This window comes from Parasteatoda tepidariorum, chromosome 10, assembly GCF_982258835.1.
Source record: "Parasteatoda tepidariorum strain Cologne lab strain chromosome 10, Ptep-v5.0, whole genome shotgun sequence".
NCBI lineage: Eukaryota > Metazoa > Arthropoda > Arachnida > Araneae > Theridiidae > Parasteatoda > Parasteatoda tepidariorum.
In genome coordinates this window covers 99088060-99101988 of record NC_141764.1, presented here as the reverse complement: position 1 = coordinate 99101988, position 13929 = coordinate 99088060, and the positions used below count along the sequence as shown (strand labels likewise).

At 31.5% G+C, this 13929-nt stretch overlaps 1 long non-coding RNA gene across 1 annotated transcript; it reads left to right on the top strand.

The window, feature by feature from the left end:
• Window positions 1–4353: 4353 nt before the first annotated feature.
• Window positions 4354–6867, top strand: LOC147803142 (uncharacterized). Its single transcript, XR_015429799.1, has 3 exons — window positions 4354–4552; window positions 5620–5765; window positions 6802–6867. It is a non-coding gene; the product is annotated as an uncharacterized LOC147803142 (long non-coding RNA).
• The last annotated feature ends 7062 nt before the right edge of the window (window positions 6868–13929 follow it).

Below are 13929 nucleotides of genomic sequence, written 5' to 3'. Positions count from 1 at the left end.
CTTGCTTTGTTGTTTCGTGTTCCTCAGTCTGCTATTTCAAAATTTCTACCCGAAGTGTAAGATGCAGTATACAATTCTTTGAAAAATAATATTGAAGTATGCAATTATTATTAATTTTTTTGTATCTCTAGTTATCTTTGACATAAATTTTGATTTTAATATATATTTAATTTGAAAATGCTGTTTATTCCATCTGCACCTAGTTTTATTCGTATCAAGACCTGCGACACAATTATAACCATGTCTTGGCAACTTCCTGCAGCAGCCCACTAGTAAAAAAATTCAAAGAAACTTCTAACTCAAAGAGTATATTTCTCCATGCAAACCTCCATTTTTTGAAAGAATTAATTTGGAAGTTAAAAATCCATTTGGTGCCTTCGCAATTGTATTTGGTGAGTCCATAACGGGGAAATAATTTTGAAATACTTTTTTAAAATTATTTAAAAGTGGTAGCACAAGTTTATAATTATTAAGTTTCATCAGTATCTTAGGATTATTTATTTAACATTTGAAAAATTAATTATAAATATCTGCATGGTATAAATAAATATACCAAATTTTTTATGTTTTTCTAATTTAGAAAATTTTTTACTGTTATAATGGGTTAAAGTAATAATTATGTAGAAGTATTTTGAGAATAAATAAATTTTAGAAATTATTTGATATTCAAATATTTTAATATAACTAAATCAAAATAATAAAATACTTATGTATTTAAAATATATAATCAGATTGGTTTTCTTAAGCTTTAATTGTGTTGTTTTACAGTCCATTTAGCAAAACTTGAAATTGTTCATGGTGATATATAATTACAAAGCTAGTATAATGTCTTTACTTAAGTTTGCACTTATTAATTTCGATGAATCAGAGTTAAGTAGTTATTCAAAATGTCCAAGAGTGAACTAATCTTCACAGGCCTTTAATGTTGCATTATCTTCCAGGTTCCAAACACTGAGGAGGAATGTTCTGCTGTGGCAAAAGCATTCACAATGGCCATAGAATTTTCCCAAGTGTTGTGGTGCAATAGATGGCAAACATATTCTAATAAAGAGGCCGGCAACACAGTAGCCGAATTTCACAACTATAAAGGAACTTTTAATATTGTTCTGTTTGCTCTCGTAGATGCGGATTATTGTTTCAAATATATAAATGTTGGAGCCAACGGGAGAGCAAATGACAGTTCAATATTTATGAATTCAGACTTGAATACAGCTTTAGAAAGCAGAAAATGCCCCCCGGATCAGTAATTGTTTTCCTTTAAGGACAAATATAATGAAACCCTACTCTAGGGCTTCTTTAACACTAAGGGAAAGAATTTTTAACTATAGGCTATCACAAGCCCGAAGAGTTGTAGAAAATGCATTCGGTATTTTTTTAACAGATTTCGGATCTTTACAAGACCAATTGACATTCAGATGAATACAGTTGACAAAATTGTTAAAGCGACCTGGGCCTTGCACAATTGGTTGAGAGTTAAATCCCCTACATACCTTAAGAAAACACCTGTGGACCGTGAAGATTTCAACGCAGGGCAATTGATATCTGGAACCTGGCGGGATGAAGTGACTGCATTACAATCAATTAAACAACAGGGTTCAAATAATTACAAGCAAGTTGCAGAGCGTGGAAGGAGCAATTATGCAGAGCATTTTTGAATAATGGCTCACTGCCATTTCAATGGCGGGCAATTGGATTAGATTCTGAGCCAGATCATCCAATGTAAACAATTTGGTATATTTACTTGATGCATTTCATGTATTGACAATAACATCACTTAATTCTATCTGATAATTTTATGCTGTTTCAATTATTAATAAAAAAAATTTGTGACTTATGTATTTTGGTAGTAGTTTACAGATTTTCAAAACTTACATATTTAATTATTTTTAAAAATTTGTATGTTTTCATTTTTTTTAGTATTAAAAAATAATTAAAATGTTCAAATCTGAGATCAGCAACTTCGTATCTTGTGTAAAAGTTACTATGTAGCATGTACATATTTCCCATTTACCTAAATTTTAAAATATATTTTGTTAATGGTGATAAAGTTTTATTTAGTTATCTTTCGAAGTTTCATTGGATAGAAACAGTTTTGATTTCTACAAACTTAATAGAAAAATTATATATGAAATGTAAGTTATATTTGCATTTTTGGATCAGAAAGTGCTAAGATGTTTACAGAATTTTAAATCTTTTGTTGCATGTTTTTGACGCAGCATAGACTAGACTGGCAAAAAATATAAAAAAATTTCATCACTTTAAAAACAATAGTTGCACGAGTGACTTAATTTTAAACAAACATTTATAGCTCTGTTAACTGAACGAAAACTTAATGTTTGTTTACGATGATTACAAACTATATGAAAAAATTGTGCATTTAGTTTTCTTTCTATCTTTTCTTGATTTTTTTAAAATTCTTTTCAAATCTTCTGAAAGTTTACTAAAATATCCACGTTGTTAAAGTAAAATATTGAATAAGCTAAGTTGTGAAGAAATCCTTGAAATATTTTACAATAATCCTGACTGTTCATTTGAGGAATGTGTAAGAAAATGTTTATTTTACAACAGCTGATTTTTTTATAGGGGAAATCATGCATATTTCACACTCTGTGGTGTTCATTGTAGATAGTTAAAGAAAACATACATGATAGGATAATAATATTAAAAAAAATATGTATTTAAAAGAAATACTCAAATGAAGTTTAATACTACTTATAAAAATTCAACTTTGAATATTTATTGGAAAAAACAATTGTTATTAAATTTCTTTTTCTTTCCACTTCCTGATGATGCGCGCAAGTTCCTGGTGTTTTTCATTGTGTAGCTCTTGGTGTTGCACAAGCTCCTGCTGTAGTTATACCACCCAGAAGATCTACCTCGTCTTCTGCGTCCTATGTCAGCTCAGGCGACGTAGGGAAGCAGAAAGACTTAGAAAATATAAAAAGACCATTGGCATAAGATTCTCAAAATCACATTAATGAAGATAAGCCTAGTTTTAGACCCGGGGGTAATATTTCATACAAAGGTATGTTTAAGGATGAATTAATGCAATAAAAGCAAAGAAAAGCTAATGCAAAGAAAAGCTATTTATTCCTTGTTTAATTCGTAGATATAAAATTGACGAAATGTAGAGACTGAAAACAGTTTCGGTTCTGTTATAACCACACTGAAACTAGAAGAGCTCTCAGCAAGGATCATCGATCCGCCCCCAGAGAGTATATGAAGAGGAGCCGTGCGACAAAGAGGAAAGACATCCAGCATTCTCGAGCTCACACCGTCTCTGCTTCAAAGATGGATGATGAAGATGAAAGATGCAGCCGAACTAAAGATTGTATAAGGCAAACTTTACTTCTGCCGCAAAGGGCTATCATCGTTACAAATTGGGAAAAATAAGATTCTAAGTATGTTCAAGGAATTGAAGTACCTAGTGACACCAGTACTTTATAACTTCATTTCATCACAAATAAAGTTTTCGAGTGTGTCTGCCCATGGTTGTCGGTACAACATACAAGATAAAAATCTGGCAATGCAGTTGTAATTGGTGTATTCGGCATTAAGACGACATTTTTTCTACCTTTGAAAAGAACTATTAAAAATAATTTAAAGGGAACTATCCTACAACCTGGTTTCATTGAACCAGTTTTCAATGCCTTAAAACTGGTTGGATAAAAAATGAATGAATCCGATAGACTGTGCATTATTTCTTCGGATGAAATGAAGCGTCAACTTATAACGAATAGTCTGATACCGTAAGTGGCTATGAAAGTTATGGACACATACATTCTCAGCAAATAGCTATACACGCTCTCACTTTTATGAGGAGAGGGGTTGAGTAAAAAGTGGGAACAGGTTGTTGGAATATTTTTTTCTGCTAACACAGCACCTTCTACAATTCTCAAAGAACTTTTGCATATGGCAGTGGAAAAGTTATAAAAACTTTGGTTTTTTTGCCAATAGCAACTGTGTGTGACCAAGGATCAAATAACACTAATCTTGAGGTTGAATTACTAAAAGTCACTGAGAACAAACCGTATTTTCTTTTCAATGACTGAAAAATCCATGTCCTACTTGATCCTCCTCATTTATTAAAATGTTTGAGGAATTATCTTCATGGTTGCACATTTCCCATTAGCTTAGTAAAGAACTATTCCCCAAATCGACTTTGGGTTTCGAAAATATTATTCACCTTATCTGTGTGCAGACGTGATGGTCCGCATGAACTTCCGGTGCAACCGGAACTTATTTCCTTTTTAATGTTTCTACTAGGCTGATTCAATCATCGTAAACAAACATTAAGTTTTAATACAAAAAATTCATATATAAGAAGGATACATAAAAGTTATAATAAACGTGATGAATAATAGAAAAAGTGGTGGTGATTGCTCAGCTATAGGTAGTAGTATGAGAAGAAATACTAATCTTCTATCTACAGTCAAAATGTTTCGCTTCCCAAATGATCCTGTTCGTCGAGCTGCATGGTGTAATTCCATGAAAAGAGAAAATAGGACTCCAAACAAAAATAGTTTGATATGCAATGCCCATTTTGTCACAGGTGAGAGAACATTTTATCTTTTACTATTGTATAATCGTAATATATGTAAATTTACTCGATATTTTAGGAAAATAGACCAGTATTTGTCCATCATGAGAAAGCTGTTTGATAATTATGAGAAAAACTTTATCAGAGATGTGTTCGTAAGAAAATGAGAGATAACTTATTTTTGCTTATCTTTCTTATTGTGTATTTTATGTTCAGACATTATTGTTTCATCAATTTTCAAGCTCGAACTAATTATTGAATTCTGCATCGCTTAAAAATTTCTACATTGCAACTCCTCTGTCATAGGTATCAGTTTAGTATAATGTAAATAGCACAGATCAATTATATGAATTTATTGTATTAGAAATTAGTTAACTATGGAGTGTTAATCTATGCAGCAAGAATCATAATTTTAAAACAATTTCATATCAATAATAAATTATATATTTTTTTTCTTGAAGTTCGAGTTGTCCAAAAATTAAATTGCTTTTTCTTACAACAATTATTTCTGTTTATTTGAATAATTCTTTATATATGTACCAAGTATTAAATGAATTGCTTTGAATTTATAGTTAATATTGGTAAGTCGGTTTTGTCGAACAGTCTTAAATTTATTCATTTTTTTTTAAAGTAATTATTTTGAATAATTTCAGTTGGTTTAAAGTTGTGTAATCATTTGTTAAATGATTTCAGTAGTAAAATAAAAGAAGATAAATTATTTACTAATTAAAAATTTAGTTAACTATTTGTTTTTTTTATGCATTTTTTTACTGTTGAACCTTGTTTTTTTATAATTTTAACACCGATAAAAAATTTTTCTATAATTTGCTACAAGTTAGCTTTCTTGTTGCTACATTAATTGTTGTGTTGTTGAATATATTTTCCTATGCAATCTTTGTTAACAAAATATGTTAAATTTTGTAAACAACTTTCAACAACTTTTTTTCGTCCCAACTTTAAACATAACATTATAAAACCATTATAAAGAAAAATCAAACTCTTTAATTTGAACGTAGATATTCTTTTCTAAATGAAATTATAAAATTTATAAAAATAATTATAGTAACACTTCTTTTTAGGGAAACCATCAAATGATCTCCAACATCCTGATTATGTGCCGTACATTTCATCCAGAAGCTGCTAGTGAAGGAGAGAAAAAAACTGAAACGAAGTAAAAACCGTGATAAACTTGATCCAGAGAATGGTACTTCAAGTGTTGACAACGGTAATTTTTATAACATAAAATGTTTCTTTTTGTAAATATATTATTTATCATTAATATCCAAAAAAGTGCATGTAAAATTTTTTTCCATGTCTATATATATTTGAAATAGTTTAAGTAATGGCCTGGTGTGTATAGGATAGCTTTAAAAAGGAATGTTCTCGAAGAGATATTATATTTATTCTTATGTTATTAAATACGTATATTCATTTTATTATTAAATGTTGCTTACATTTATTGCTTTTCTGGAAAATGCAATATGAATATGCAAGCTGTCCATAGAAAAAAAACCCGAGTGAGCAGTGGATAGTATATTTAATATCGTTTCCCACACTTGATGGTTATAAACCGATTTTCGCATATTAGGACATGCTTGTTATCACTTAAGGAACAAAGCTTGTGGCCTAGCTGCGATTTATGCTAAGTTTATAACAATTTATGTTGCGAACAATCTTTTTACAATTATTATGAAACCCAACATTGTCTTTTAAGTAATGCGCAAAAACATTAGAAAATCATATTTTATTTAAATATTTGATATTGAACTCTTGGAACCAGAAGCTATTCAAAAATTAATGTGTTATATTTAATTTGGAAGTTGTGCAAAAAAATAAATAGGTTTTATCACATTCTACATTTATTATCATCTTACTATGGTGTAAATCAAAGAGTAAATATATTAATTTGCAATTGTAATAATTAAAAAAAAAATACACAATAAAATTTAAGATGTTGTAGGACGCTAAAAATGTTAAAACATACAAGAGTTGTTTATGCATACTAATTTTAGAGCCTTAATGTTAACTTAAAGGTTTTTTTTAAAAAAAATAATTCAGTTTTTAAAAATATAGAATAAGAGATTTGTGTTTTACATTAAAAATTTGAATTTTTATTATATAAAATTTTTCGAAACAGTAAATAAGAAAAATTATTTTGGTTTAATTTTTTTAATCCAGTTGTTTAATATAAAAATCTTTTTTATTATTAGTTTTTATGCTAGAATTCACTTTATTTTACTTATAGACATTTATTTCTTTAGTATCAAGGCAGATGTCAGAAGATGAATCTCCCGATGTCAGCTCCTTGCCTGTTTCTACCAATACAATGCAGCATCCCAAACAAGCATAACGCTTGATGATATGGAATACTTCCAGAAAAAAGCACAAATCCTCGAAAAAGAAAATATCCTCCTCCGTGAAAAAAGTTTACTAACAAGAAAATTTGAAGATGTGACTAACCATAGCCCAGACAGATATAAGTTTTATACTGGGTTAAACAATGTTGCAGTTTTTAATGCACTTTTAACTTTAATTTTATCTGTGTGGCAACCGAAAATAGTTGCTTTACAACCGCGTGAGCAGCTTTTATTAGTGTTAATGAAATTACGACTTGGGCTGCTAAATGAAGATTCAGCCTTCCGCTTCCATACAGGGGTGGGAACTGTTAGTACAGTTTTCCACTCATGGATAGACGTTTTGTCTGTCAATTTGAGAAAATTGATTATATAGCCATCACGGAAGATCCGCTTTAAGAATTTGCCCCAGTCATTCAAAGATGTTTCTCGTGAAAATGTAAGGTGCATTATTGACTGTCGTGAGATTTTTATAGAGAAACCACATAGTTTTACAGCAAGAGCACAAACCTATTCCAACTATAAACATCATAATACTATGAAATTTCTTGTAGGTATAACTCCATCTGGAGTAATTTGTTTTATTTCTAGAGCATGGGGTGGAAGAGTATCAGAAAGGCACTACCACTGCTTAGGGAAGCAGTGGGTTTTTGAACTTACTCGAGGAAGGTGATGTCATTCTGGCAGACAGAGGTTTTCGTATTGACGACTTGCTGTTGAGCAGGAATGTTAAATTGTTTATTCCTGCTCCAACTAAAAATAAGCTTCAGCTGAGTGCTGAAGAGATTCGTTTGTCGAGGAATATGTCAAAAGTTAGAGTTCATATTGAAAGAGCAATAAGGAAGATAAAAACATATAAGATCTTGGACTTGAATCTACCTATCTCAATGATTAAAAAAAATAATGGACAATTTTCCACAATTGATAAGATATTGTGTGTTATTTGTGCAATACAGGAAAACCTATTATTAAAGCATAAAAATCTTTTGAAATAGTTTCTTTGAAGTGTGTTTGTTCGTTTATTCATCCAATATAAAGGTCTATACGCAAACATTATCTAGAATTATTACAGAATAAAGCTCTACTATTTTTTTTAACGTGGTAAATTTTTCAAAAATAATTGTTTATTTAACATACACAGTATTCTTATTCTTTAAATTTCAAGATTTCATCAAGCATAATTTAAAATAAAATTGGCACTCTCCCATAATATAATGTAAAATTTAAGGTAATATCGTTATAGAGAAATGTGACTTTTGACACTTAATTATTCGTGTGTGCTATGATTGAAATATGAAAAGTAAAGTTACTTTTTTAAACCAGAGGTGGTCAGCACAAGTATCATTCACATATATTTACACACAAACTCATTTTAAATGAATATATAAGAATTAGTTAAAATTAAAACATTACAGAAACCACATTAGTCTTTGTATCCTTGTTTTGCTCCTTTATTATTTATAGTTGTGAAATTGTTTCATTTGAAAAAAAAAAAAAAAAAAATTTAATTTTCTGCTTTATTATTTTTTTGCTCATTTAAGTATATAAAAATGATGAGCGAAAAATTGTGATTGGTTAAACGTTTAAATTTAACTAGAAAGGATTCAATTTTTCCAAGATTTTAAAGATAACATCTGTGATATTTGCTAACTTATAACTTTATTTGACCTAGAAAAAAAAGTTACTGTACATATAATAATTCAATTAACAACATTAATACTGTAACTCAAAAAAGTCTAAAAATGAGATTTTGGAGTCATTTTGTGTAAAAAAAGTCACCCTTTTAGAAAATAGCAAAACTACATGAAAAAAAGAGTAGGGAATGAATAAAGAAGAAAATATAGAGTAAGTTATGTATAATAAATATGCTATTTTTTTGGATTATTGTGAGTATTTTAATGATTACATGTGTTAATAACTTTCATATAATATAAATTTTATAATTATAACCATTTTGTTTTCAAATATTACTATGCAAAAAGGTTAAAAAGTAATTAAAGTTTGTGAGGTCCATAAGAAGCCCACACGTGTTTTTGTGTTCGTACGTGATGCGCGCGTCCTGCCGGGTTAAGCCCATGCTGACAGTCAGTAATGAAATATATTGTGTTTTCATTTCCATTAGAATTCATCAATTCCTTTCATTAATTAATAGCTTTTAATTTTTTTTAAAAATTTTCAATTGATGTCTGAAATAGTACTTTGTGTTAATAATACTTACAAAAGCACTATTTATTGTATTAAGCTTTAAAATTTTTTGTTTGGCACCATGATGCAGGAAGTTTTTGGCCCAACATCTGTGTGCGCAGAAAGCTTTTGGTTTTATACGAGTCTGCTTATATGTAATTTAGCTAATGAACCGGTGTGTATTCGCGTACAAATATTTTAAATAATTCTCACATCTTTTGTAACTTGGAAATCAACAGTTTTTGTGTATTGAGTGTAATTTAATTCAAATGCTATAAACTGCAATTTTGAATATTTGAATTTTTTTTTCCTTCTTAGATGCCTCGCACATGTTGTGTCACGAAATGCCGTTCAAATTATAGAGATAAGCAGTATTCCACTTCCCAAAGGATGCAGACTTAAATTTAAAGTGGCAGAATAGTATACACAGAGAAGGTTACACCGTAACAAAAAATAGTGTTGTCTGTATCAAACATTTTGAAGAACGTTTTATTGAAATCAGGCAACTAGACCAGATGGAACATTATTAATGGACCAGGAGCTTTTCCCTCTATATTTCCAAATCTTTCTGTCTATTTAACCACATCAGTGCCTCAAAAAAGAAAAACTCCCGAACAAAGAGAGAATGAACAAATGAAGTTTAATTTGATCAATGGATGGCGAAGGACAATCGATGGCTTTGAGAATTTTAAATGTAATTTTAGATTGAAACTTCCAAAAAATTGGATTGTGCTTTCAGATGAAAAAGATCTTTATTTTGGAAAATTAAATTTTGAAGTTTTCCCTTCAATAACCGTTAGCGCCTGCATATCTAGTGACTTAAGTGTTTGGGTGTGACACTTAAAATTTTAAATTACCTGTACTTCAAAGATAGAGTGGTTGCTTGAGAAAGAACTTAAGTGTGAATTGTGGACGAAATTCGACTGCTTGATGAGCATTTGAATAGTTAGACTGGTAATCTCGAACTTAATAATAAATTAATATTTAAGTTATTTTGTGCGTGTATTTTTCAGTTTTGCGTCCTTGTCATCGCGCTCTGCTTAGAATAAAAATGAAATGTTAAATATTAAATGATATATATTATAAGTTTAATGTTAGCATAAATTATAATGTATATTTCACTGTGTTACTACCTTTCAAGTTCAATTGAATTGAATGTAATGTAGGGTTTAATGGCACAAAGTCAACAGAAGGACATGCTGCGCCAAACAAACTGTTTTAAGATACATCTTAGAAAATTTGTAATATGTATTTACCTTACTAAAATCACATGGAATTTATAAAACCGAATACAATGAAATAGACGTGTCAAAAAGTGAGTAAAACCAGGTAAAATTTATGTACAGTAAAACATCATAAAACAGTTGCATCTAAAGATGAATAAAAACGGATAAAATTGTAAATAGGATAAAACAGTCATATACAGTATAAAAGACCAATTGCGCGTAGAAACGCAAAAATGTTAGGATGATAGGAATAGCCTAACAACAAATCCGTCAGAGTTAAAATAGAACTACCGAAAAAAGTAAGACGATGGAGGTTAAAACATTGGCCAATAATTAAAATGTGATGCATAGAGAGTAAAACTTTACAACGGTTGCATTGGGGAGGTGGCTCCCCAAACAACAAATGTAGGTGGGTCAGCCGTGTATGGCCGATTCGGTAGACGGAAAAAAAGGTCCCGGTAAAAAAGGTACCTCCATAGGGCAAATCTGTAGGGATATTTCTCCTCTCGCTTTCTGGGCAGCATGAATGCTTCTCGCTGTTTCAATGAACATTCTTTTTATCTGTAATAATTCAGATTAGATCATTGAGGTAAGGAGAAGGGTAAGGGGGGGGACTTATGGGCTGGTTGCATTACGCTTTTTTTTTAAAATTTTATTTCATTTATTTATTCTTCTTTGATTATTTTTTAAAGCGGGAAGATACTGATTAAATTTTTCAATAATGTTTCACTTTTTTTTGCAATTTTTTTAAGTGAAAAATGTGTTATTTTCTATTTTAAATTATATTTTGTGAAGAAGTTGCTAATGTGAGGCTTAAAGTAGCCAATCGGGGAAGTTGGGAGGATTTATGTGTTAGATGTTTATTCGTGATTGGAGGTTAAAGTATTGGTCCTTTTTAATTAGTTGAAAACGCGCGACACGAAAAAAAAACATGCACGGAACAGCAAAAAGCGCTTCAATCTAATCTTCTCATTTCAAATATTTTCCCCTACACAGGTACCTTTTTTACCGGGGGCCTTTTTCCCGTACCTTTTTTCCCTAGAATCGGCCGATTCGGAGACGGTTTAACTTTACATCTGCATGCCGCAGGCTCAATACAGGATAAGGGTTAAAGCCTGCTTTTACTGAGTGCAAATTTGCTATAAATTTTAAGATCCCATTGTTGTTGCCAAGAAGATGTGATGAACTGTCGAAGATAAGTTTTTGTGTCCGAGAGAGGTACAGATATAGTTAAAACAGAGGTAGCAGATCGTGCAGCCGAATCAGCCATGTCGTTCCCTGGGATACCGAGGTGACTCGGTACCCAACAAAATAATATCTATTTTTGTGTAGTTTAATCAACAAGTTATTAATGAAACATAAAATAAGATGAGTATCACTTAAAATTTTCCAACTGCCTCAAAACACTCATATTTGTCGGAGTATATGCAATACTTCCTCGTAGAACGAGTGGAAAGCAGCCGCAGTGCCAAGAGGGTGGCAGCAGCTTCAGCAGCAAATACTTGGGATTCTGTAGCTATAGGTATCATCAGTGATAATGACGCCAAAGCCCACATAACCCGCAGATTTTGATCCGTCAGTAAATACAGGTAGATACTCTGAATATTGGTGACGATGAGAAGTGAATAGTTGTTGGCAGATGATGGGTGCAAAGTCAGATTTATTATACAGACATGCCAACTGCTCCGGTTTGACCGGAGTTTCTCCGCTCTGCAACGTTTAATCCGCCCGCTACACTTCACTCCGAAATACTCCGCTTTTTAAAAATTTAAGGTCACCTGTGCGATCTTGAATAAACGTGCCAAACATGAAAAAAAGAATATTTCCTCTAGCTAACAACGTTGGGGTTCCTCCTGCGCAGAATACGAAACCCACGCATGCGCAAAATGGCGCGGAAATAGCTTTAATCACGTGATGTGACATAGTACTCGCTGTGTAGGGAGAAAACAAGCTACAAGCTAAAGCACGAATTTGCTTACATCTAAGTTTATGGATCTGGCAATATTGTGAAGCTCACTCGATGTTTACATTTTGAGATCGGTATTTCCTGGCGAGCATTCATATTTAAAGAAAAGATTAATTAAATTGTTTTAAAATGTCACCGAAGCGAACTCACAATCGGACTTTCCGTGAGGAATATTCTAAGAAGTGGCCCGTTTTAAAAAGATCCAAAAAATCTGATAATCACGTTTATTGTTTGATATGCGATCTCGATTTTTCGATCGCACATGGTGGGATGAACGAGTGGAATGCAAACGCCATTTAGAGGACAGTAACGCTTTATCTCGAAGTAACAAAATCACAAGTTTTGTTTCCAGATGTGATAATCACGTAATTCGTGCTGAAACGTTATTTACAACTTTTTTGCTAGAGCACAATTTGCCAGTTTCTGCATCGGATCATGCTAGACCACTCTTTCAAAAAATGTCCCCTGATTCAGAAATCGCGAAAAAAGTATGGTTGTGAGCGGACGAAAAACGGCGGTGACTATCAATTGCTTGACTGAAATGACTACCTATTTTAAAAATTTCCAAATTTGCTTTAGCAACAGATGGTAGCAATACTAGTACCGAAAAATTCTGCCTATTGTGGTTGTTTTTTTTGACGAATCAGTTCACAAGATTACTTCCCGTCTTTTTAATTTGCCAAAACTAGAAGGTGATGCTACTGGCAAAAATATGTTTAGAGTGCTAGATGATGAGTTTAAAAAATTTTCAATTCCATGGAAAAACTGCATCGTTTTTTCATTTGACAATGCATCATCCATAATTGGGGGTAATAACGGTATTGTGAAGTTTATGTTGGAAAAAAATCCTCAGCTTATAATGTGTAGATGTTCTTGTTATCTGATTAATTTAGCTGCCAAAAAAGCATCCCAGGCCATATCAATTAGTTTGGATTATTTTTTGGTAGATATTTTTTAGTATTTGAAAAAAAGTTCAAAACGTCTTGTGACATTTAAAGAATGTCAGATGCTGTGTAATCAAGACAATCATAAAATATTAAAGTATGTTCCGACTCGATGGTTATCCTTAGCTGCTGTTGTCGGCAGAACATTGGAAATCTTTAAAGATCTTCTTTGATAAAGAAAATGGTGCTTCTTTCAAATGTCGAAGTATAAAGAAGATGTTTGAAAATCCGTCAACCAATTTGTATTTGCTTCTTTTGCAGAATGTGCTACCTATATTCTGCAAATGTAATTTAAAATTCTAAACTGATTCTCCCATGATCCACTGTCTTCGACGGGAGATGATTTCTCTGTTGACTTCCTTAATAGCACGCTTTATCAAGCCTGTTGCTGTTAAGGAAGCAGAGAGCATATCTAAGTTGGAATTTGGAAATTAAAAAAAAGCAAAAGTGCAATGACGACTTAGTCATTGGAAGTCAGACGAAAATGTACATAAAGAATGTTACTTTGCCTGATAAGGAAATCGATGTTTTCTTTGACATGTGAGTACATTGTCAAAAAATTTCCTCAGGACAAAATTTACAACAGCATCAACACCTCTCAGGTGGATGGAATAAAGGGGACACCCAATAACAACAGATGTCTCGAGGATTGGATCAAGCGCTGGCAAAAGTGTGTTGCATTCGATAGGGATAAAGATGTCCCTCAAAGCGTAAT